Genomic DNA, 21,628 nt, shown 5'->3' with positions numbered 1-21,628 from the left:
CGTACCATTAAGCATCTGTACTGTTGTATAGCTCTGTAAAGCGTTCTGTTATGCATCTGGACTGTTGTATCCCCCTTTAAAGCGCTCTGTTCATAACTGTACTGTTGTATAGCTCTGTAAAGCGCTCTGTTATGCATCTGTACTGTTGTATTCCTCTGTCCCTGGACCCTCGTTTCTTTAGGACAAGGTGATTTTCAAAGGAGGTGCTGTAGGGGAGCCAGGAGAATGGAGGGGGTCATCCATTAGAGTTGGATTATGGTGGAAATGTAGTGAATTCTGGCATTAGTATCACATGTGTAATGAAACTCCATTTTGGAAGTTAAAACACCATCTTGAAATTGAGGCCCAGTGCTCTAGTTATGCCAGTGCACTTTCATCCTGTCCACGAGGCATAGAAGGGTGTGCGTGTATTTTTTTACTTGCAGCCCAGGCAGCCATGCAGAAGGTTAATTTGTCAACACACGCTGTCCCTCATTGTATATGCTCATTAGTGCATGTAACCCAGAAGGAATGTGCCCTGCAAGGCCAAGCCGGGCCAGAATGGATCTTTGAAGAGCTATCCCACGAGAAGGGGGGTCAGGGCTTTAGGCCTTTGCCAGTCCAGACCTCTAAGAGACCCCCAACATTGACAACATTCAAGTACAGTGACCAGCCCAAGACCCCTGGCCATAACACGGTACATTGACCGATTGATCAGGAAGATCAGAGAGCAGTGACGGGCTGATTCCACCACAGAATAATGTGATTTGTGCTGCAAGGCTTCAGGAGAGAAGGTAATACATTTAAGCTGCCAGTGGGAATGTCGTGGAGGCACTGGCATGTCTGGAATTGGAGAGGAGGTTTACGTAGTTCCGAGAAGTTATCATGACCTCGAAAGAAGCCACCTCGCTCATTTCCTTGGTACCAGGTTCACTGTAGAGCTAGGAAATAATGCACTGTGTAACTAAATTGCTAATTAGAGCCTTCGTACCCAATGACGGAAGATGAAGATCCCCACGTGGAAGAAGATGGACAAGCGCTGTGGAGACCAATCGCCTGGCATCCCGTATGGAGCAGGGTATATGTATATAGGGGCACACCAACCAGCTACCCGAATTTGTAACCGATGTGAGGTATGTCACTTGTGACGCTGTGTACCTTTATAACCCATTGCTTATGCTGTTTTTAGCAGAGCGCTTCATGGCAGCAGAGGTCTTTGCTGGCACGCACTTGTATTTTTGTGAGCCTAAAACTGGTTCTCCTTGCTAGGTGTGTGATGGGCCTTTTCCCCTAGTGTTTTATTTTTTTCTGGTGTGAGCATTGAGGGGTTACTCTACAGCTTAACAGTATTTTGGCAGTAAATCTCCTGAAATACCGCCACAATCGGTTAGCGATGCCTCCGCTTGGTCCTGAGGGTTTACCATGGGATTACAATTGGTGGTAGGGCAGTGTTATTTCCCATTTAGGACTTCATTGGGGATGTTTGGCAGAATAACTGCCAATTTCTGGAGGAAAAAGGAAGCAGATTTAACTCAAGCATCAAGCTGGAGGTGAATCCTCCACTTTTCCTCCAAAAATCGTGACTTACCACTCAGTAATTCTACCAGCGGTATGTTGTGATATATCTAGGGACAACCCTTTATATGGGGATTTATTTCACTCCCCAATCAAAAGCACCACGCTGATATGCTATGATGTTCCGTCTAGCCTTATCTATGACTCAGAGAGCCAAGTAGATGCCACAGATAAGCCAAGAACCGGGCTGATGTACTGAAATAATATGTATATATTAATCAATATGACCAATTAACATATGGGGACAAAATGACTACAAGACCCACTTTTTCTGTGGCACAACAAACGATTTGGGAATCAACATTAAGAAAGAAATCTGAAATTACACCGCGTGTGTTTTCACTTTTGGGTCTCTTGGAAAATAGAACGCAGTTCATGTAAACTGTTCAAACATTCCATCACATACAGAAATGTAAACATTAGACTGTACCATGGAACATTACAAGATCATGAGCACTGGCAATCCTTGATGAAGTTTAAAAGTAAATCAAATTCAACATTTTACTTTGCAAAAATAAATGCACACATGCAGCCTTTGCATATTTAATTCCCCTGCACACTTGCACTTGCTAGCCGTTTTGAAAACACAACAAACTTTTGATATTGCTTTTGATTTATAGAACCCTTCGTCCTTCTCCCCTGTACAATGCAGAATCTCACCTACCAGGAGGCAGTTAATTAATCCCTGTAGAGAGTGTACATTTCAATTAGGAACTTCACTTTCGTTTCTGCCTCAACAGCAAAAACCCAGATATTCAGTTTACATTCAGCACCCCTCTGCTTAAAGGAAAGTTGTAAGAAATGGTGAACAGTTAGGAATTTCATCTTTAATGCACCCCTCCCTTTAGGAAATTGTGGGCACGGCAAACCTAAATAGGAATACTCAATTATTTTACAAACTATATATTTATATCCACACTGGAACAATGTTGTTGATTTGCGAATTTGAACAAAACCACCCCGTGTTATTTGGCTATTTGGGAATCAATTAAATTATTGGTTAATAAAATGCTACTGGCCTACTAAGTTTGCCCCCACCCACTTATTAAAGGGAAGGTATTAACTCAAACAGATTCCCACAAGACTAGGTTTTGGTTGGACAAGTTAACTTCCATAATCATCTCTGAGTTTGCGCATAGGACAGGGCAGCCAGGCCATCTTCCATGTATAGGACAGGAATCTGCTCAAAATCCAACATCAGTCATGGATTTTCTCCAGTCTCTCTTCTTTTTTTTTGCCTCTCCTTGGTCAAAGAGTGTTCCTGCTCCTGGTTAGCAGTTCCACACAGATGATATCGGGCAACGTTTGTCATTACTTTTCCAGGCAGCTCTCCCCCGTGTTCCATTGTGCATCTCCTTATGAATCTATTTTTCACTCCCCCAAAAGTGTCTAAATTCTCAAATGCCAGCTTATTGGTCCTTGAATTTGATTGAACACCTACGGTCCCTCTTCCTCCCACCCCCCAAGGCCTAGGCTTTCTCTGGATTGGTTCCTGGTGATATGAGGTTTAAATTAGGGGAAATATCAATCCACTCACTGGAATCACTCCAAAAAAGTCCTATATGAAAAATCTTTTTAATTTACAAATAAATAAGCGCTGAATGGTATATATATACTTAGATTCATCTAATCATGGCAGACTTAATGAAGTGACTCCCGTTTCGGCACAAGGTTGGAGGTGCGAACAGGCTTCTTTTTGCAATTTACTCACAAATGATAAAAGTCGGGATCACCACCTTTACCTACAGTTACACGATTTACTAAGCTGCCACCTCTCTGAATTTCTACTCTGTAACCTTTTCTGGGGAGCCATAATCACAATTCAGGTTGTAGCTCTGGGTTCCCAACGTCGAATTTTTATGAGAATTACATCAATAGATCGGCCTTGTGGATACATTTCCCAGTGATACATGTCCTATTGCGTAAGTATCACGGTTCCAAAATTAATGGGCAAAATGTGAATGCTAATATAAATCTAAAGCACAATAATTACATGTTTCCAAGTCCTTCAACTTCACATTTAAGTTTCATTTCCCTTCTGAACATAAGATCTGGGCATCTGCTGGCTTTGTAGACTTTGGCCTGCAATTAAACCATCAGCCTTTATTCGCCCAGTGCTAAGGGGTCATCCTGTTGCTTATCTTCCAGAACAGCCCCGCCATAAAATTCCTTCTTGCTCACTGCCTGAGTGTTCTGAATAGAAACTGACGCCATTTCTCAGGAAACCAAAACTGGTGTTTGAATTTCACAATCACATTACATTACAGATGAGGCCTTGTGTTTCCTTTTTATATAGCTGTGTCTTGCCATCAATGTTCTTTTTTCATCATGATATGTATTCGCATTACCCTGTTAATGGAAATTCGGTAGTCATGTGCTTATTATTTTATGCTGCAAATGCACCTATTTCCATGTTAACTCTTTTTATGCAAAGTTACCCTTTAGACCTCAGTCACATGTAATGAAAGGTTCTTCCATGGGTTTGAATTTTGCAGGTAAGGAACATTTTAGTACGTAGATTTCTCTTTCTTTGCAAACAGCATTTTTGATGTGGCAGTTGAAATTGAAATGCTGCCTTTTTCATTTTGTCAGTCTTCTCTGTGTGTTTTCACTGCTATTCATTTTAGGCCCAACGTAGCCAATCACAGTTTTCCTTCGTCTTGGGCGGAAAATATCCCACAGGTAATTCCACCAAAACTCTTGTAATTTGGTGGTGCAGGAAAAATTGAGGTAATGGAATTACTGCCACTATTTTACCTCGCACAGCCGATCTTGGAATGAGGCCCTGTATGATGTCCAGCAGTGCTGGGTCTCATTACCATACGCGGCACCACTGGAACATATCCAAGTGAAATGGTGACAAATGAATTGCCTTTTATGATTAAAAAAACTGCACAGAACAAATAAGCATTTACCTTTCATATAAATACATCCTAAACATGACAAAAATAGCAGGGAGATTCTCATATTGCTGTAGAAATATCACACCTTTTACACACAAGAAGCTGTATTTAGACACACCCTACAGAGCATAATATAAGACACCCTGCACTCGTTCATATCACCTGCAGTATGGTGGGTAAGTTATGAACCCGACGAGCTTAACCAACCAGTGTTCAATTCCCTGAATTGGCACAGAACCAATAACATTCAATTAAGCACCTTTTTATTCTGGGCCACAAAACTGCATCTGGTCTCATGATAAAAGTACTTGTGGCTTGGCAGTTTTTACCCTGCCGCTGTCCAGTGATCCCACTGTGTGTGTGCTTGTGGGCAGCTTTCTCTGTGTTAATGTTAAAGGTATTTGTACCGTGCACCGTCACCAACGGAATTGGTCCCCAGGTGCTCAGACGGTTCTGCAAACCAGAGGGTGCGGCGGGGAGGGGGGTGGTTAGTCGGGTGGAGAGGGAGTAGGAAAGTGAGAGGGTGATGTGCTGTTGGCAGCTTCAGTTCGGTTTTCACCGTGCGCTGAGCTTGGGTGCGAATATCGGATCGATGTGAGACCTCATGTGCTGTTGGGGTGGCTTATGTGTTGGTTGTTTGTTGTTGAAAAGGGGTGAAGTGCGTGCGGTTTTCTGTGCGAGAGGGTGGTTGTGTGTATTTCTGGGCGAGATAAGTATGCAGGAGTTTGAGCTTTTGGGTTAGTGGGTTATTTACAAGCCCCGGTCCCCTTCCTCTCCATTACTAGTCGGTGATACATTGCTGCCTGCGTTTACTTTGCAGGCCAAGATATTATTGACTTATCATCCTTCCCCTGCCATCCTGATCTGGCCCTTCTTGTTCTGTGGTTTGATTCTAGCTTTCTATCTTTCAGTTGCCTGTGTTTAGTTTGCAGGCCAAGATATTATTGGTTTTTGGGGAGAAAGTATGCAGAGGTTTGAGCTGCTGGGTTAGTGGGTTATTTATGAAGCTGAAACACTGCAGCACCACCTGATCAGCGTGATCTTAAGGCAGACGCAAGGGAAAGAGTACACTTCCCCTTATTTCTGGCCTTGGTGCAGGTTGCTGTCCGGTTCCCAGACCCTCTCTTCCTGCAGGAGGGCGAGACTGTGGAGACTGGTTCAGGGTAGGATCTCCAGTATAGCCGGGTGAAATTGCCCTGCGGGGGGCCTGTATAGAGAAAGTTGGGGAGACAAGGGTTTAGCATTCTGGCCAAAGCATCTAGGTGCAGATTGGGAATGGGGGCTGTGATGCTCATTGGTCTTGTACAGGAAAATGGGGCCAGTTACAGAGAGTGAGGACGCGATTACAGGGTAGGAGCTCTGCTGGCAGTGCACCAGCAGTCAGAGTCACACGCAGCCAGGCACAGATGGAGCGGAGTAGTGAGTAAAGGAAGGATCATGCTGCACTGCTAAGAAATGAAATCACGTGATTTCAATGGCGACGCCCTATTGGTGTAATCAATGTAAAACCCTCCCTCATTTAAGTTTCATAAGGACACTTAAAATAACAAATTTCGAGTTTCCAGATTCATGCCAATAGAGTTGACATGACACCCAGATTTCCGGCTCCCCAATGCACCATCTCTCTCTCTCTAAAAATGGTTTTGCTAAATGCACTGAAACCAAAAAACAAACTGCGATAAAGCATATATTTCGTTTGATTGTTTGCTCAGAAGAGGCACTCATTTTTTTTTTCTTCATTTATTTGCATTTTTAAAGCGCTCATAACAGCCCGCGGGCTTCGAGGTGCGTAGTTGTTTGTCTTAGTTGCGTATTTATAACGCGCTTAAATACCCAGAAGTTTCTAAGCGCGGACCCGGGGATCAAACCTGTTTTGCTACGTGTCGTCTTGCTTCCAAGACGAGCACGTTGCCGCTGAGCTATCCTCCCGGGACAAGTCAGACATTGAAATTACCAAACCACTGATTTCTGAGGCTGAATCTCAGAAATCACCAATTGCTTCCTGTTCAGAAGGATCGAGACAAGTTCAGAGGTATACACTAGACAGTGGAGCACTTCCGGCTTCCCTCGTAGGTGGCCAGCATTGAATAGGGAACCATCTAGATACCAACCTTTCTACTAGTGGGCGTGCCTTCTGTTTTTATTTTTTTGTTGTACCAAAAACAGGTTATTTCTTTTGCTTATTTTGGAGAATGGGATTGTGGGAAATATAAAAAGGTTTATTTGACCTTTTCTTTGTGCCACCAATTCACATGCATCCAAGTTGGAGATAAGTTTTGGCTGCAACGCTGATTTGGCGGGGATTTAATTTACAAAATCAGCAGTGAACGTAAATGCATTCACTCTCAGTATAATTTGCCATCAGACGATTAAGTGGCACAAAATACATTTCACACACCCCTAGTGTGCTTCCAGTAATGACTGGCTACAGGGCCCCTGGAGCCAGTCATTACTGGAATTGGACAGCATCTTTCAATTTCTGGAAACCAGTCTGAATTGCCTCCCAGATTCCTAACTCAGGGAAAGAAAGCCCATGACTGAGCGTGCTCGCGGCACCTGTAGTGATCACAGCGCTCAGAGGTGAATTTCCAAGCGCTGAAGAACTGTGCTCCAGCTTGTCGTTTTGCATTGCAGCACTGCGCTGAGTCTTTGCCTTGTTCTGGGGGCCAGTAAAGTGGTGTCTCCGGTGGCCAGGTGCCACCCAGTACCAGCTGTGTTGGGTCCTATGGGCACTGTGGGGAGGGTACCCTGGTCTGCCCACATTGGTAAACATCATGTTTCAGGGGTCAATCACAGAGCTTGGACACAGGCCGGTCGTGGAGTATCGACTCCACCTATCCAACCAGTCAAGTAAAGCAAACCAGCCAGAGAACCCTTCACCATGGTCTTGCAGACCCTTCCCAAATGACCAGACCTAAAGCCTCATTAGAGAAAAGGATACCTTTCACTTTAAGGAAATGGCTTCTCTTGACTCGGGGATGTTAGCAAGTTTTTTGGTACAGCTCCATCGCCCTGATATTATAAGGAGACACTTAAAAGCGGGCTTGTCCAACCTTTTTGAATGTGGGGCCGAAGGATTAACTTTTTGTCACCCAGTGGGCCGGCGAGCCAAAAGTCAACAACCTCACCCAAAGCAGTATATTAAAAAGCGATATTGTGTGACCTTTGCCACAATGGCATCACAGGCAGTGATAGCAATGCAGTCCCAAAGATAGCTTTTGGTGTCATGGGCAGTGATCAAAGGTTAGTTGCTTTTGATTTCTTTCAGTGTCTATGCGTTAATATTTTTCTGAAATAGTGGGGGCTTCCGAGCGTAGCGAGGGAGCTACAAGGTTCTAGGGAGGGTTTGGGGGGAATTTCTTTTCAAATATGGGGTTGAAATGGTGCATTTTACAGCAGAAAAGGTGACCAAGAAGCCATAAGTTTACAATCAGTTCTATAGGGGAACATGAAAATTCCATGTCACCAACAGCAGAAAAGAACATTTTACAACACAACACATTTTAATGATCAATGTGTCCACAGTGTAAGACAGCACTGTCACTGATGTAACACATTGTCATGCTGGTTGTACCCAAAAGATGCCCCTGTAGCAACATGTCTATGCTGGCTGTTCCCAATTTAGGCCAGCATTGTCCTGTACAAAGCATGATTGATGCTGCCTGAGCATGTGCAGTGTACCCAATACATATGGCAGCTTACCTCTGCAATACACATTACTTCTGTGGTGATGAAAGGAGCATAATTCAATTCAACAGATAAAATGTGGAAAAGCGATCACGCAAAGGTGAACCTAATTGAAGAAACGCAATGTGAGCACAATCTTGAAGTATGCAACCTAGCAGGCCTAGTGCACACTTTACCTTTTCTTTCACCAATAAATCAGGGGGAAGAGCGCACATGCAGTCCCCCACTACCAGAAATAATGCAGTCGTGTATCCTGCATTTGGGAACATTGCAGGGGTCAGCAAATCCGATGTGCAATGGGTAAGCCTCACCCTGGGAGATCTGCCCTTGAGATCAGATTCTCCCCTGCCAGCTAAGCATGAGTTGCATTGAAGAGGGCAGGGTTTGGGTCAGTTCTGGGAAGCCCCGCTAAGCGAGGGTGAGAAGGCAGGCTCTGACCCAGCCCCAACCGCCAACCAACCACCCCCCACACCCCTGGAAGCTCTGAGCGTCTTCAGAGCTGCCTGTCCCGCGTGTAGTGGGAAGCTCCGGCAGGCAGAGCCCAGTAGAATAGTAGATTGTAGCGCAGTTCCTTTCTCCCATCAGGCCCTGCTCGGCCCAAGATTTGTATAAATAGCAGAGCTCCTGCACAGCACCTGTCCACATAATCCTTCGCCCGGGCCAGTACTCTCTTCTCCTCACCTCACCACCTCCTCCTCCCTTGATCTCGGCTCGCCTTTTGCCCTTCGGAGCACCATGCAAGAGAGGAACGGGCATGTCTGGGTCGGAGCCCGTTCTTCTCTTGCATGGTGGGTCCTACTTGCCTGAAATGGGATATTTAAATGCAAAGTAATTGCTACTATATTAATCCCATTGTTCATAGTTTGTGGGAGTACTGGGCAATTGTATGTTCCCGCGCTCACTGAAAATGAATGGTATTCTCGAGGTAACCCTCACTATGCCGTGATACAAATTAGTCTCTCCTTCCTCCATCATCAAGTCCCAAGATCTTCTTGACGAATTTATTTAGTTCTGCAATGTTTGTCGGATAATAAATTAACGCCTCGTGGCGGAGGACCCCCATGGGGTCGGTCACCAGAGGAAGTTACAGTTTTGCGCACAGGCACATTTAAAAAAAAAAATATATATATATATTTTTTTTTTACACTCAAGAGTTGTCCAACATACGGCCTCGCGGGCCACATAAAATGGCTTGGCGGGCCGCATTGTGGCCCGCAGGCCGTATGTTGGACAGCCTTGCTTTAAAGCATCTGTGACACTAGCAATGAACTCTCTGGCCCTGTGGATAAAAAGTAGTGGGTTCCTAGTTACCCAATCACAGACGATTCTACACAGGAAACAGTATTACAGAAGCGCTGTTCTCCAGCAGGAGGTTCTTACCATTTTTCCAATTCCCCGAAGGTACAGTGCAGAATCAAAGGCAAAGTGTTCAGAGAGCCAGCCCAGAGGGATTGCAGCTGTGAATTCACTTGCTGGGAACACCAAAGCCTTAGATATGCTCAGAAACCATCAGGGAGAGTCAGAGTAGGAATACTATTATTCAATATGGCGGCTTTGGCCCCAGGTGTCTTCAGTGAGAACAAAGAGTCCCGGCCCTCATCCAATAACAATTGACAGGTGCAGACCCTCTCTGAGAGTCCCACCAAAGAGGAGGAGGAGGAGCCGGGGGCACAGTATAAAAGCACCCCGCCTCCATGGTTCAGTTTGAGTTGCTGGAAGCTCATGGAGAAGGATGAAGACTGGAGAGCAGAAAAGAGGCTGAATATTTGGGGGAGAGAGGAGAGGTGACAGCAGCGGAGAGCAAGACATGGTGAGAGTTAAGAGAACCAAGGGGCAGTAACAGATGATGACAGTGGACAGACAGAGGTGGTGAGTGTGATGCTGGAAATGCATCGGAGGGACAGGGCCTCCGTATCCTTGTCCTTTACTGCTTTTTATCGTGTGTTCTGTCGTGTTTTCCACGCAGGAGTTCTTGTGGGACTCCTGGTGGTGCAGCTCTCTCTCTTTTGGTTTGGTGAACGGACCCGTGGGATACCCTTATGGCACCCATGCGTGGGGGCACAACCCTGTGCCCCTAGTGTATATTTTTGGGCACCAGTGGGTGGCCCGGAGAGCAAGGTATGGGCTGGTGGCAGCTCCATGCTGAATTTGACAGGTGCGGGGAGTATCCTCCATTTTGGGATACCCCGGCCCTGCCATTGGGATCAGTTGATTCCTGATGGAAAACAAGATGGCCCTTGTGGCCTCTTTTTTTCTATTACCTATTACCTTGTTGTCCCAAAGTCCTGGAAGCCCCGACTCTGTCCCTTCCCCCTGACTGGCTGTTGGGTGGAAGTGCCATATATGGTGTTGTTGTGAAGGCCCGGCCAGACTAGCTGGAGCCTTCCTAGTGATGTATGTTGTGGGTACCTCCTGTGGGTGGGAGAGTGTGTGACGAATATGCATTCTGTGTTGTGGATGTCTAGTATCTGGTGGTTGACACAATGACTGAGACAGCCCTGCCCGAAACCGGCATGAATGCAGTTTGGAGTGTTGAATGGCTCGATACTTGTCCCAATACACATAACTTGTTGTGAGTGTCTGGAGAGAAGTGAATGGCATGAATACCTTGTGTGCCTGATTGGCTGCCTGCCTGCATGAATGCCCTTAGTCGTGATTGGGTGCTTGAGTGTGACCCAGCGGAATGAATGGGAGATCATCAGTATATCTGGGGACCTCTCACTGCTAGGAATCGTGTTCAGAAGCTGAAGTTCACTACGACGAGTAACTGAAGCTTGACCTTGAAGCCTCGCTGGACGAGAAGAAGTGCTGATGCTCTCCTTCACAATCTGAAAGCTGCTGTGTCTCCAAGGACTGACCCAGAGAGGACCTGGTTAGACGCCTTCTGTCAAGACTATCAGACTTTTTTACTGGATTGATCACGGAATCTGCTATGTCCTCCTCACTGCTAGAATTACTGCACACCCCCAGAGTCCCTTCCTCCTTCTCACCTGGTGAGGTAGAATAGTTCAGCTTCTTTCTTCTGGGTTGTCGTGCTGGAGTCTTCTTCTTTGTGAGCAGATACGGTCTGCCTCGAAAGGAAGCCACTGTGATTCTATATAGAGAAATTCACAATGACTCCTCTCCGCGACAGCCAGATATGTTTCAGGGGAAAAAGCCACAAGGGCATAAAAAACCCACATGATGCTTCGAAGAGGACTGTCGAATAGGCTGATCCAATGAGAGGTAACTTTCCGTTACTGAAGCAGAAGTCTCCGGAGGGGCTCTCCAAAGACGGGTGTGAGGATGCAAAACACAACTGCCACAAATAAGCAGAACGAAGAAGAAGGTGGAGAGGCAGGGAACCAGGGGGAAGAGGCAAGGTAAAAATGAGTAGACTGGTAGCAAGTATGGAAGCAGGGGAAAGGGAAAGAAAGCGGACTAAGACCGCAGAAGGATTCACAGAAAGGTGCGCACGCAACATGGGAAAGCACAGTTGCAACGCGCTGAGCCGCCGAGTAACGAATGGTTAAATACATGACGGCGGCCATGTTGGAAAAGACTAGACCGCGAGATAGCGTTTCAAGGAAACGTGGCGGAACAGTCTAATGGGGTCGGAGTTTCCACCCCCGCCAGACTCGCCAGCTGCCAGCAGTTGTGACACCCTCTTCCCGAACTACGAGGGACCATCGTGCACAGCTGATCTTTGCCAAAGCTCCCTGGTAGACAGACCTTCGACAGGCTGCCGACCTGAGACGGGGACTGCCACGGAATCTTAAAGGGAAGCACCCTGACTGTTGTCCGCCACTGTCGATGACCGCCATCGCTGACCGGAGCCGCTGTGCTCCCGTTTGCCTAAGAACTTAATTTGATCATCGGACGCTCTCGTCTGCATCGTCGCCCGCTTTATGCCGCTGGAGAAGGCCGGCTCGTCGACGCGCCAAGGAGCATCCGCCGGTGGGTTTCCCACCACCTAATGACCACAGAGAGACGCCGACGGCTCAACGCCCTTGCTGGGCCACAGTTCTTCATCATCTCGTTGAGGTCCAGAACTATCGTCACCGAGGTGCCCCGCACGCCTCTTCCTTGCAGGACGCCAACGCTCTGTCGTCGACGACGAGCACCGCTAGGAATGAAACTGCCACTTCACGGCCGTAGTTCAACCTGTTCGCTGTCGGACGTTCGACGACCCATGACTCCTGCCTTAAAGGGAGGGCACTCAAGAAGGGCCGTCGATTCCCCGACACTGAACACCGAGTTCCTCGACGCCTCTTGACGATCCGTGGCTCCTGCTTTAAAGGGCGTCACTCAAGAAGGATCAGTCGACGCATCTTTGGAGAACTCTACTCGACCAGGTACATTGGGGGGGGGGTTAAACCTTAATAGGAGGAAATAAGACTACTTTTCAACCATCTTACGTTCCTGCCTATCTCTATTGCTGGTTTCCTCGTTATTGATCTGACATTTTAACCGTACAGTTGATGCACTTTAATGAGATTCAATAACATTGGTGGTACCACTTTAGAATTGTATATATTTATCATTGTTGACTTCCGAGTACAAAGTGCGTTATTGTGATCGTGTACATACCTTTGAATATTAATTATATAAAGACTGTTGTCAGTATAACAGTGCGTGGACATTCCCTTGTGAGGGTTCGGGGACTACACTGTACTTAAGAACCAGCCCACATCACCTCCTGAGAAGCTAGGCCTCGATTGCTCGTCCATTGCTACCAAATAGAGAATCTTGGCTGGGGTCCTCTGTGCCTCTCCTCTACCATATACAGAGCCGACGTCCCTACCAGTCTTTACAGTGAGAGTTAAGAGAACCAAGGGGCAGTAACAGAGGATGACATGGACAGACATAGGTGGTGAGTGTTAAGAGAACCAAGGGGCAGTAAAAGAGGAGGACAGTGGAGAGACGGAGATGGTGAGAGTTAAGAGAACCAAGGGGCAGTCACAGAGGCTGACAGTAGGCAGACAGAGGTGGTGAGAGTTAGGAGAATCAAGAGGCAATAACGGAGGGTGACAGTGGACAGACAGAGGTGGTGGGAGTTAAGAGAACCAAGAGGCAGTAACAGAGGACAATGGACAGATGGAGGTGGTGAGAGTTAAGAGAACCAAGGGGCAGTAACAGAGGATGTCAGTGGACAGACAGGTGGTGAGAGTTAAGAGAACCAAGGGGCAGGGGCAGTAACAGAGGATGACAGTGGACAGACAGAGGTGGTGGGAGTTCAGAGAACCAAGAGACAGGAACAGAGAATGACAGGACAGACAGAGGTGGTGAGAGTTAATAGAACGAAGGGGCAGTAACAGAGGATGACAGTGGACAGACGGAGGTGGTGAGAGTTGAGAGAAAAAAGGGGCAGTAACAGAGGATGACAGTGCACAGACAGAGGTGATGGAAGTTAAGTAGGTGAATGAGCAGATGCTGAGAGAAGAGGTGAGGAGGTAGTGAAAATTACTGGAGTGACAGAGGATTGGGTAACCTCAGGAGGAGGACAGCTACGGGAGGAGGTGCTGATCACATCAGGCCCTTGGAGAGGAGATTGAGAGGAGGTTTTGATCATCTGGGTGCAGGAGGTGGCGTTAAAACCCATGGAAGAGGAGCAGGTGATAATACCAGAAGTTGGAAGTGATATAGAGGAGAAAACAGTGGTAGAGAGGGATACAGAGGAGGAAGAAGAAGGAATACGATAAAATGGAGGCAGCACTGCAGGTGTAGCGAAGGCTGTACACAGGATGGAAGCAGCACTGCAGGTGTAGTGAAGGCTGTACGCAGAAGTTTAGCAGATTAACACGGGGAAGGGCCCTAACCTGAAGGAGGTAATGCCCAGAGGAGGTGGAGCCCTAGAGACAGCGTGCAGATCATGTGCAAGAAAGAGATGTCAGCACCAGTGTGGAGGCACACGCATCCCTCTCTGGCAGACAAAGGGAAACGCAAGCACGATGCAGGGATGGGCAGGGTACAGACTGGTGTCTTTGCAGGTGGCTTGCAGCCGGCCCAACTGAGAAGGCACATTTCTGACACCATTCTTGGGGACATGTGCAGGTTGGTAAATGAATGCTGCCAAGCCAAGGCCATAAATAATGCGCATGGGTGTGTGGTCCCCTTGAAAGGCACAGGATGCAGCCAGTGAGCTAACTGCATCTGGGTCATTAGCATATTTAGAAATGTATATGTCACTGCAAGGCTGCATTCTCCAGAGAGTGGATGGTTTCACAAACACAGAAGGTCCAATGTGTATGAATACAGGAACTACAACGTACAGGTCATTGCCTTCACACGCCGAAAAGTTACACATTATATACTTTCCCGATGACTGCCTCTAAAAAAGTAGCCATCATGCAAAGCAGTGACAAATGACTACTGCTGCATGCCGGGAGCCCCGAGACAAGCAACGAGACAGAACAAAGGCCACCGGAAGCAGTGGAGTAACTTTGCTGAAAATGGTGGGGAGGACATGGCAACTGACGGAAAGGGGTGGGGTGAAGGGAGGGCGAATGGTGGCTCCGAGTGATCGTTTCAGCCAAATTGTTAAAGAAATGTGGTTGAATGGTAGATTTGACCGAATTCGGTCACCACCATTAGTTTGAAGCCGAAGATACCGAACATGAAGAGTAGGGGTTGCAGGGGTGGCCTGCTCAGCCCATGTTCTGAATTTTTGGCTTCGGCAGTTGCAGGGTTGTCCCAGTTTCCTGATGGCGCAGACCCAACAAAAATAAAGAAGAAAAGGGACGCTGCAGCATGAGATCGAACCTGCGTTAAAGAGATGGATCTGGCGTGGCATGTTACAGGAGAGGCAGTGGATGGAGAAAAGGTAAGTGGGGGGTTTATGGGTGTACTGGTGGTTTAAGGGGGCATGGGTTTGTTTTTTTTGTACCAAGGTAAAAACGTATTTACAGCGAAAAGGACTACGGTTAATTCCGTCATGATTTTGTACGTCGGTCAAACAACCTAAATCCCTGAGGGATAACACTAAACTACTACATCACTAGAGTCCATTGCTGACGCTCTGTTATAACTTTCATAAAACTGGTGGCATATTTTTAAAATTCCATTGGGCCCCAACACATCTCAGCCGGCCTGCCATGCACCGAGTGACACAACATAACATTCACAAACTTAATTCCACTAGAAGATACAAACAATGCAATATTTATCATTCATTCAGACACAAAAGTCAACACACATATGCTTGCACACACTCACACACAAATGCACCCAGCACCTCCACTGACATACACAGTGAGCACACAACATTTATATGTACATTTACAATAACACATGGAATCAGTGGCACAACGTCCATTGAGCAGACCAGACTTTATCACCGCCTGATACCTGACATTTTGGGCTATGTTGACTTGACCTAGCTGAACTATAAAGCCATGGCCGAAAGGAGCAGATTCACTAGAATGTCAGCAATATGCCTGATTTTTCTTTTCATTCAAAAGGCAGAAAGCATTGGTGAATGCAGTGCAGTGGGTATAATTGGTATAGATTTTTAAATGCCATCTATCTCCAAACTTGTGTTCTGCACAGCACCTTATATGTGTACGTGCTGACAGATTTGTTCTACAAGATTCTGACTGATTAAAATTAAGTTATGCTTTGCTGTGTTGAAATGGCTCCAAGCAGTGGAGTACCGAGCGGGAGAGTCGCAAGGGGGTGGTCAAGCTGCCCCCGCTCATAGCTCTTAGCTTTTCTAAGAGCCCAGACAGGGACATTCTTCATTGGGACACCTCTCCCATTCGGCACCACAAAGAAGGTGCCCAACGGCAAAGGTGTCCCGCTGGCAGGACAATTCGTTTTGAGCAGTTCCTGCTCAGCACGCTCATTGTCCTGGTAGCAGGACACTTACCCATTCCAATTGATAGAGGGTCCTGCTGCCAGGGCAATGTCCCAAGGAGCGTCGGGCAGCAGAGGGTGCCAACGTTGCTCTGCATCAACAGAGTATTACAATGTGAGCCATTAGGCACTAATGGGAGGGAGGGGGATACTATTAGCAGAGATTTTTGTCCCTTGAGAAATGGGAGTGAGTGATCAGAAGTGAGAAGGGTGCATAATATTGCATGCTTTATGAAATAATGACTATGGCTTTAAAACCCAAGGTGGGTTTGTTAGGCTCACATCAATCTGCATGATGCTATTGTGACTTTGCATGCAGGATGGGGAGAACTAAACTAAAGCCATACTCCCATGGCTCAACATATGACAATGTATATAGTGTATGGTTAGTTTACTATGAAAGGCTAGTTAATTATGTAGTGTGGTTTGCTTACAATGCATTGCTATAAATAATTATGTTATATGTATTACATAATAATAAGCACATGAAATGTAAAGCAAAACCTTAATAAATATCTATATCAACTAAGCCTGGAAAGATGTGAACGGTTGCTTAAACTGTCCACATCCCAGTTTCATCATTTAACCAAGTGTATGATCCATTAGCAATATATGAACAAATTATTTAATCACATTGTGCCTTATCTGCAGCTCTGTAAGGGATTCTGATTCCCTTCAAAGCGTATGTTAATGTATCATGCTATTATAATGGAAAAGCCTAATGACTATGGAGTTGCTCCACATATAACAATAGTGCAATGTAGGTACTTTGCACCATAAAGTTATTTGTCACTAGGTTTATTTAGGGCAACTTATTCTAAAGTCACGTCCATGGTGCCTCCCAGTATCAAGGACTGATAATGCGCCCTCCAATGCCCTTTTCTGTGAAGTCACTTCTGTTGGTGCAATCCATATGCTAATTAGGAAGTTTGCATTTATTTAGCCTCAGAGGCTTGGACAGAGCTCCCCAACAAACAAACACAATAAAAACATTATTATTATTTTTTAAAGTACCTCTGCTTTCAAATGCTGCCCGGACCATGTCTCATGTTACACTGACCTAACGTCTTCCCACTCACGTGCCTCCAGACAGAAACCAGGAAGCTGCATGAGCTTTCTAGTTCCTGTCGGTGTGTCACACGAACACGAAGCCGGAAAGTGATGCTCTGTGCCGCTGGCCCCCGGAAGGGCTGCTGCTAGCGTGACAGCACAGGCGCCAGGCCCTGCAACACCCAGTTAAGCACCCTGGCTGCTGACTTTGAGTCAGGCCAGCCAGGGTGAGGGACTGAGCCACGCAGAGCATCCCAGCCCTGAATGTGTTGCAATGCGGCTGACAGGCATCTTTGCATTATGTCATGAGACAACGCAAGCCTTGCTGGGCACCCCAGCAGGGCTCGCTCTATCCAATTATATAATTGATGATTGCGCCCCCCCTGCCCTCCCTCGAAAAGATGGGGGGACAAAAATGCATGCCACAGAAGTTGGGGGAACAAAACCCCCTGTCACTCTCTATAATTACACCCATGACCGGAAGGTCACGTTTATTGCTTGGGAATGTATTGGGTGCTGCACTCACAATGACACAATTAGTGCCAATTTGTTAATCTGTGCACTAAACAATTAGCCTTCAAAGCATGATAACACAAATGAAGCAACATACCACACACCTGTGCTGTGACATGATCATCTGGCCCCAGCGTGTCATACCCCCGAAGCTGGAAGAAGAGATGAAAGCAGCAGCAGGCAACAGAAAGATCGAGGTCAAAAGACAGAGCCAGTTCCCTGCCAGACAGAGCTGCCATGCCAGGCCAGTCCTAGGCAGGTCTGGGTGGTGGGAGGTGGAATGAGTCCGGGGTTCGGAAGGATAATGTGAGATCAGAGAGGTCCACAGAAAGGAATATGGCCCAGACAGATCCAAGGGTCCCCTCTCTAGCACTCCCTTGCCGGCTACATCTACTGACCTGTCTGCCCACGAGAATAAACACTGTAGTGAATATTACAGTATGGGGCCTCAGAAAGCTTATATCTAGTTCTGACCAAGAAGAATCGTTCAGGTCACCCTAATGCCTGCAATATTGGAACTGTGCCAACAAGGACACCTGGTTCAGAGGTAGGTGTGGCCTAGGAACCCACAGATCAGAGTAAATCCTGGACCGAGGGATTGCTTCCAAGGAGAAAGGAACCCAATCCCAATTGGGAGAAAACCTTCCCGACTATTATTTTGTTTGGGAACATCAAATCTTTATTCGACCTGCCAGTTTTGTGAAGAATTCCCTAATAAATGATGTACCAGCTTATCCCGAGTCCGCCGTGGCAGAATGGTTTTGGCGTTGTTGTGAGGACCCTTGATCCACCACGGACCTCCCGTGGTCATGCCACCAGTCTCTGGTTCCTTCTCTTTCAAGGATGCCACACATCCAGATTCACTCCCCCCCCTCCATCTACCTTCCTACTGCCTGTAGCACACCGTTCGCCTCTCAGTCTCTCACACACGCCTCACCAATGCTTCTTTCTGAAGTTAGTGTCTGTGCCCTATTCAATCTCAAAACTGTTTCTTCACGTCCCCAGGCTCCTCACCTTCTTGGACAGACATAGCCATGGGGCTTCCCGTGCATACGTCTTTGGTCCTTTTTCTCTTTCTCTTTTAGTTGCTCTTCTCCTCCATGCACCCTTTTCTTCGTCCCAGTGGAATGGGAGCTTAGAAGGAGGTTTTGTATTTCATGTTGGCAATTACACCATTTTATTTTCTCTTGACAGATATTTTCATCAGAAAGGTTACAAGATGTTTTTATGTAAGGTCTTCTAGGGAGTTCCTCCTGGGAACAGGAGTCCTTGTCCCCAAAGGGGGAGTTTCCATTTTTCCTTCGACCCCTAGGAAGGGGATTGCGGAGCGGGCTTACATCCCTAGCCTCACAAGTGGGGGCTCCCCCACGGGGAGAAAAGATGAATTCCTGCAATTCGTTGTACCCCATATACCCATTAGGAAGCTTGCAGTCACCCTAGAAAATCAAAACTGTCAGAGAGATTCACTGAGTCAAGGCGGGGAACCACAAGAAATGATGTGCCTGACTCCAAGATGGCGGCTCTACTTCAGTTCTTACAAAACAAGTAGCAGGAAAGCATAGTTATTTCACCTCCTTACAAATGTACAAACACTCGAATCTCACACATTTTCTATCAGTTACCAATTCATGGGCATAATTACCAGTTAAGATAGCAATTACAAGGCAAAAGAACCATGAAGCGTGTGTGGGATTTAGGCGTTTGCAACCAATGCACAGAGAAGAGGAAGGAGAGAGTAGGGTGAGGTTGAGAGGAGGAGGAAGAGAGGAAAATTGAGGTGGGGGAGTAATGTAAAGGAAGGGAGAAGAAGGGAAGGTGGAGGAGAGGCATGCATGAAAGGATACGGATGAGAAGCATCTAAGACGCAAGCTGGGGGAACAGCATTCAGGAAGGGAGGAGAGAAAGAGGCGACGAAGAAACACAGAAGAGTAGACCATTGAGAGGAGGCAGAAGAGAAACCCCTATTGAAAAGAGATAGAGGAAAGATCCGAGGCTAAAAGAACCCTCTAGTGAGAGGAAAATAGACTAAAGAGGAACATCAACTTAGAGTGAAAGGAGAGTGGGCAGGAAAACATGAAAGCAGTATGCAGGGGCGGAGGGAAATGGAGTTAGGACAGAGATAGAAGAGGATGAGTAAAGAAATGAGCAGAGAAAGAAGTTGTCGTCCACAGGAAGGAAAGGAGGGAAGTGATTCATGAAGAGAAGGTGGAGGGTGAAGAATGCTTCAAGATCTATGCCAGGGGGGTACTTTTAAGCAAGTGAAAAAATGGTGAGAATTAAAACAAACATACATAATGTCACCATGTATAATGTCGCCAATTGGTTTTCCCAGCGACATTATGTATGGGATATTATTACCCAATACCTGGCAGACGAGATCAGGATTGTACATTTCCTGACCTGCTACGAAGAACGTTTTAGTGCTGATACTCTCCCCCCCCACACCCATCCCCTCCCTGTCCGTGCATCTTTAGAGAGGGCAACTCCGCCTCCCACCTCGCTGCTCTTTCCCGTGCTCCTAATTTTATATAGCAGCAATTGGCAGCTGCTTCAGGGCTGGCGATGCCACCGATATGAACCACTCTAGTGCATTGTAAGCCTACAGAAATCAATAGCGACCTCTAAAAGCGCAACCACACTCGCGCACACCAACATACAATGGCGCATGGTACTAGATCCACTTGCTGTGCGGTTGTGTGATGGACTCGATATGTGCCCAAGCGGGCCCTTGTAGTGGATTAATGGAAAAAAAGTTTGAAAAGCAGAAATTGAAAACATTTGCTTCTTCATAGGTTGGAGTCGAGCTACTGCTGCTAGGGCAAAATGCCACTAACTCCCAGAGAAATTGCCCCTTGAAACCAACAATCTAGACTCCCTGCACGCCTATACGGGTTTACTGATTTAGAAGCCTTGCATGGCACTTTATTGGGATATTCGAGGCTAAACATTTCATATGATGGCAGCAGCTGTAAATGTGGGATTCTACCGCACCGTACAGTGGTCCTCATTACAAGTTTGGTGGTATTCCAGCGGTAAATCTGCTACAATATATTACCCAACAGAATTACAGTTACTTCCAGTTGGTCTGGCGGCTTTACCGCCCCATTACAAGTAGTGGTAGTCTCCATTTATTGGGGTCCGCAGGACTCCAAGGGGATTTTCACAGAATTACTGTCAGCGGTAATTCGGTCAGTGGTAATTCTGCTGATTTTGCGGATTTTCAGCCATAAAGGGGTGGATTTACCTCCATCCTTTTGCTGGAGGTGAAAGCTCCACTTGACTGCCTAACTTGTAGTGAGGCAGTAATGCAGCAATCACAGTTACCACTCCGTTACTGCTGATTTTTACCGCACCGCCATACTCATGATGAGCTCCAGTGACTATGAGATTTAAATTATATAATTATCGAGAAACACAAGACTGTATTCGACATATGACGTCCAACACACATTGGATTAAGCAATGAGCCATCTAGTTATGGGCGAGGGACGCTGTACAAATCCAGTTTGAAATAAATACTGACGCAATTAATATCAAAGCATATAAATAAGTTGAAGTGTTTAAAATACAAATGCATATTCAAATATAATGCAAAATAAAAATACAATACATGAATAAAACAGAAAACAGACAAAAAGTGTCATCCGGAATATTTATATATCATCTTATACAATGAAAAATAGCAATGGAAAACTTAAGAAGCCAAAGATTGAGAAAAGGTATGTTTTTAAAGCTTTTCAAATAGCAAGTCAGAGGTCTCCCCTCATTCACGCAAGGACACAGCCATAGACAGCCAAAGCAATAAGGATTATTGGTTAATCGCAGCCGGGGAAGGGTCATTAGCCCATCAGGTGGCTGGAACAGTGGCCGAGAATACACATTCTCTGCCCCCGCCGTTTACAGCCAGCCAAAGCCCTTCCACAGGTGGATATATATATATATATATATATATATATATATATATATATATATACACATATATATATATACATATATATACATACATTCAGTGAAAAAACTTTGTTAAAAGGACGTTATGGTTAAGTTGCGCTACTAAAAACCTATGAAATTCAGTGAAAAAAAACGTT

At 46.2% G+C, this 21,628-nt stretch overlaps 1 protein-coding gene and 1 non-coding gene across 5 annotated transcripts in view; both read right to left on the bottom strand.

Moving 5' to 3' along the window:
* The window catches only part of LOC138563807 (beta-1,3-galactosyltransferase 5-like), a 325,373-nt gene that overhangs the window by 161,297 nt on the left and 142,448 nt on the right, over nucleotides 1–21,628 (bottom strand). The gene's annotated exons all lie outside the window — the stretch shown is intronic.
* LOC138462682 (U1 spliceosomal RNA) lies at nucleotides 8,343–8,504 on the bottom strand. The gene has a single exon (XR_011265281.1). It is a non-coding gene; the product is annotated as a U1 spliceosomal RNA (small nuclear RNA).

Source organism: Ambystoma mexicanum, chromosome 1p (assembly GCF_040938575.1).
Source record: "Ambystoma mexicanum isolate Mex_15411 chromosome 1p, UKY_AmexF1_1, whole genome shotgun sequence".
Taxonomy (NCBI): Eukaryota; Metazoa; Chordata; class Amphibia; order Caudata; family Ambystomatidae; genus Ambystoma; species Ambystoma mexicanum.
Note: the sequence above shows the minus strand (reverse complement) of the source record. Positions and strands in the feature narration are given on the sequence as shown.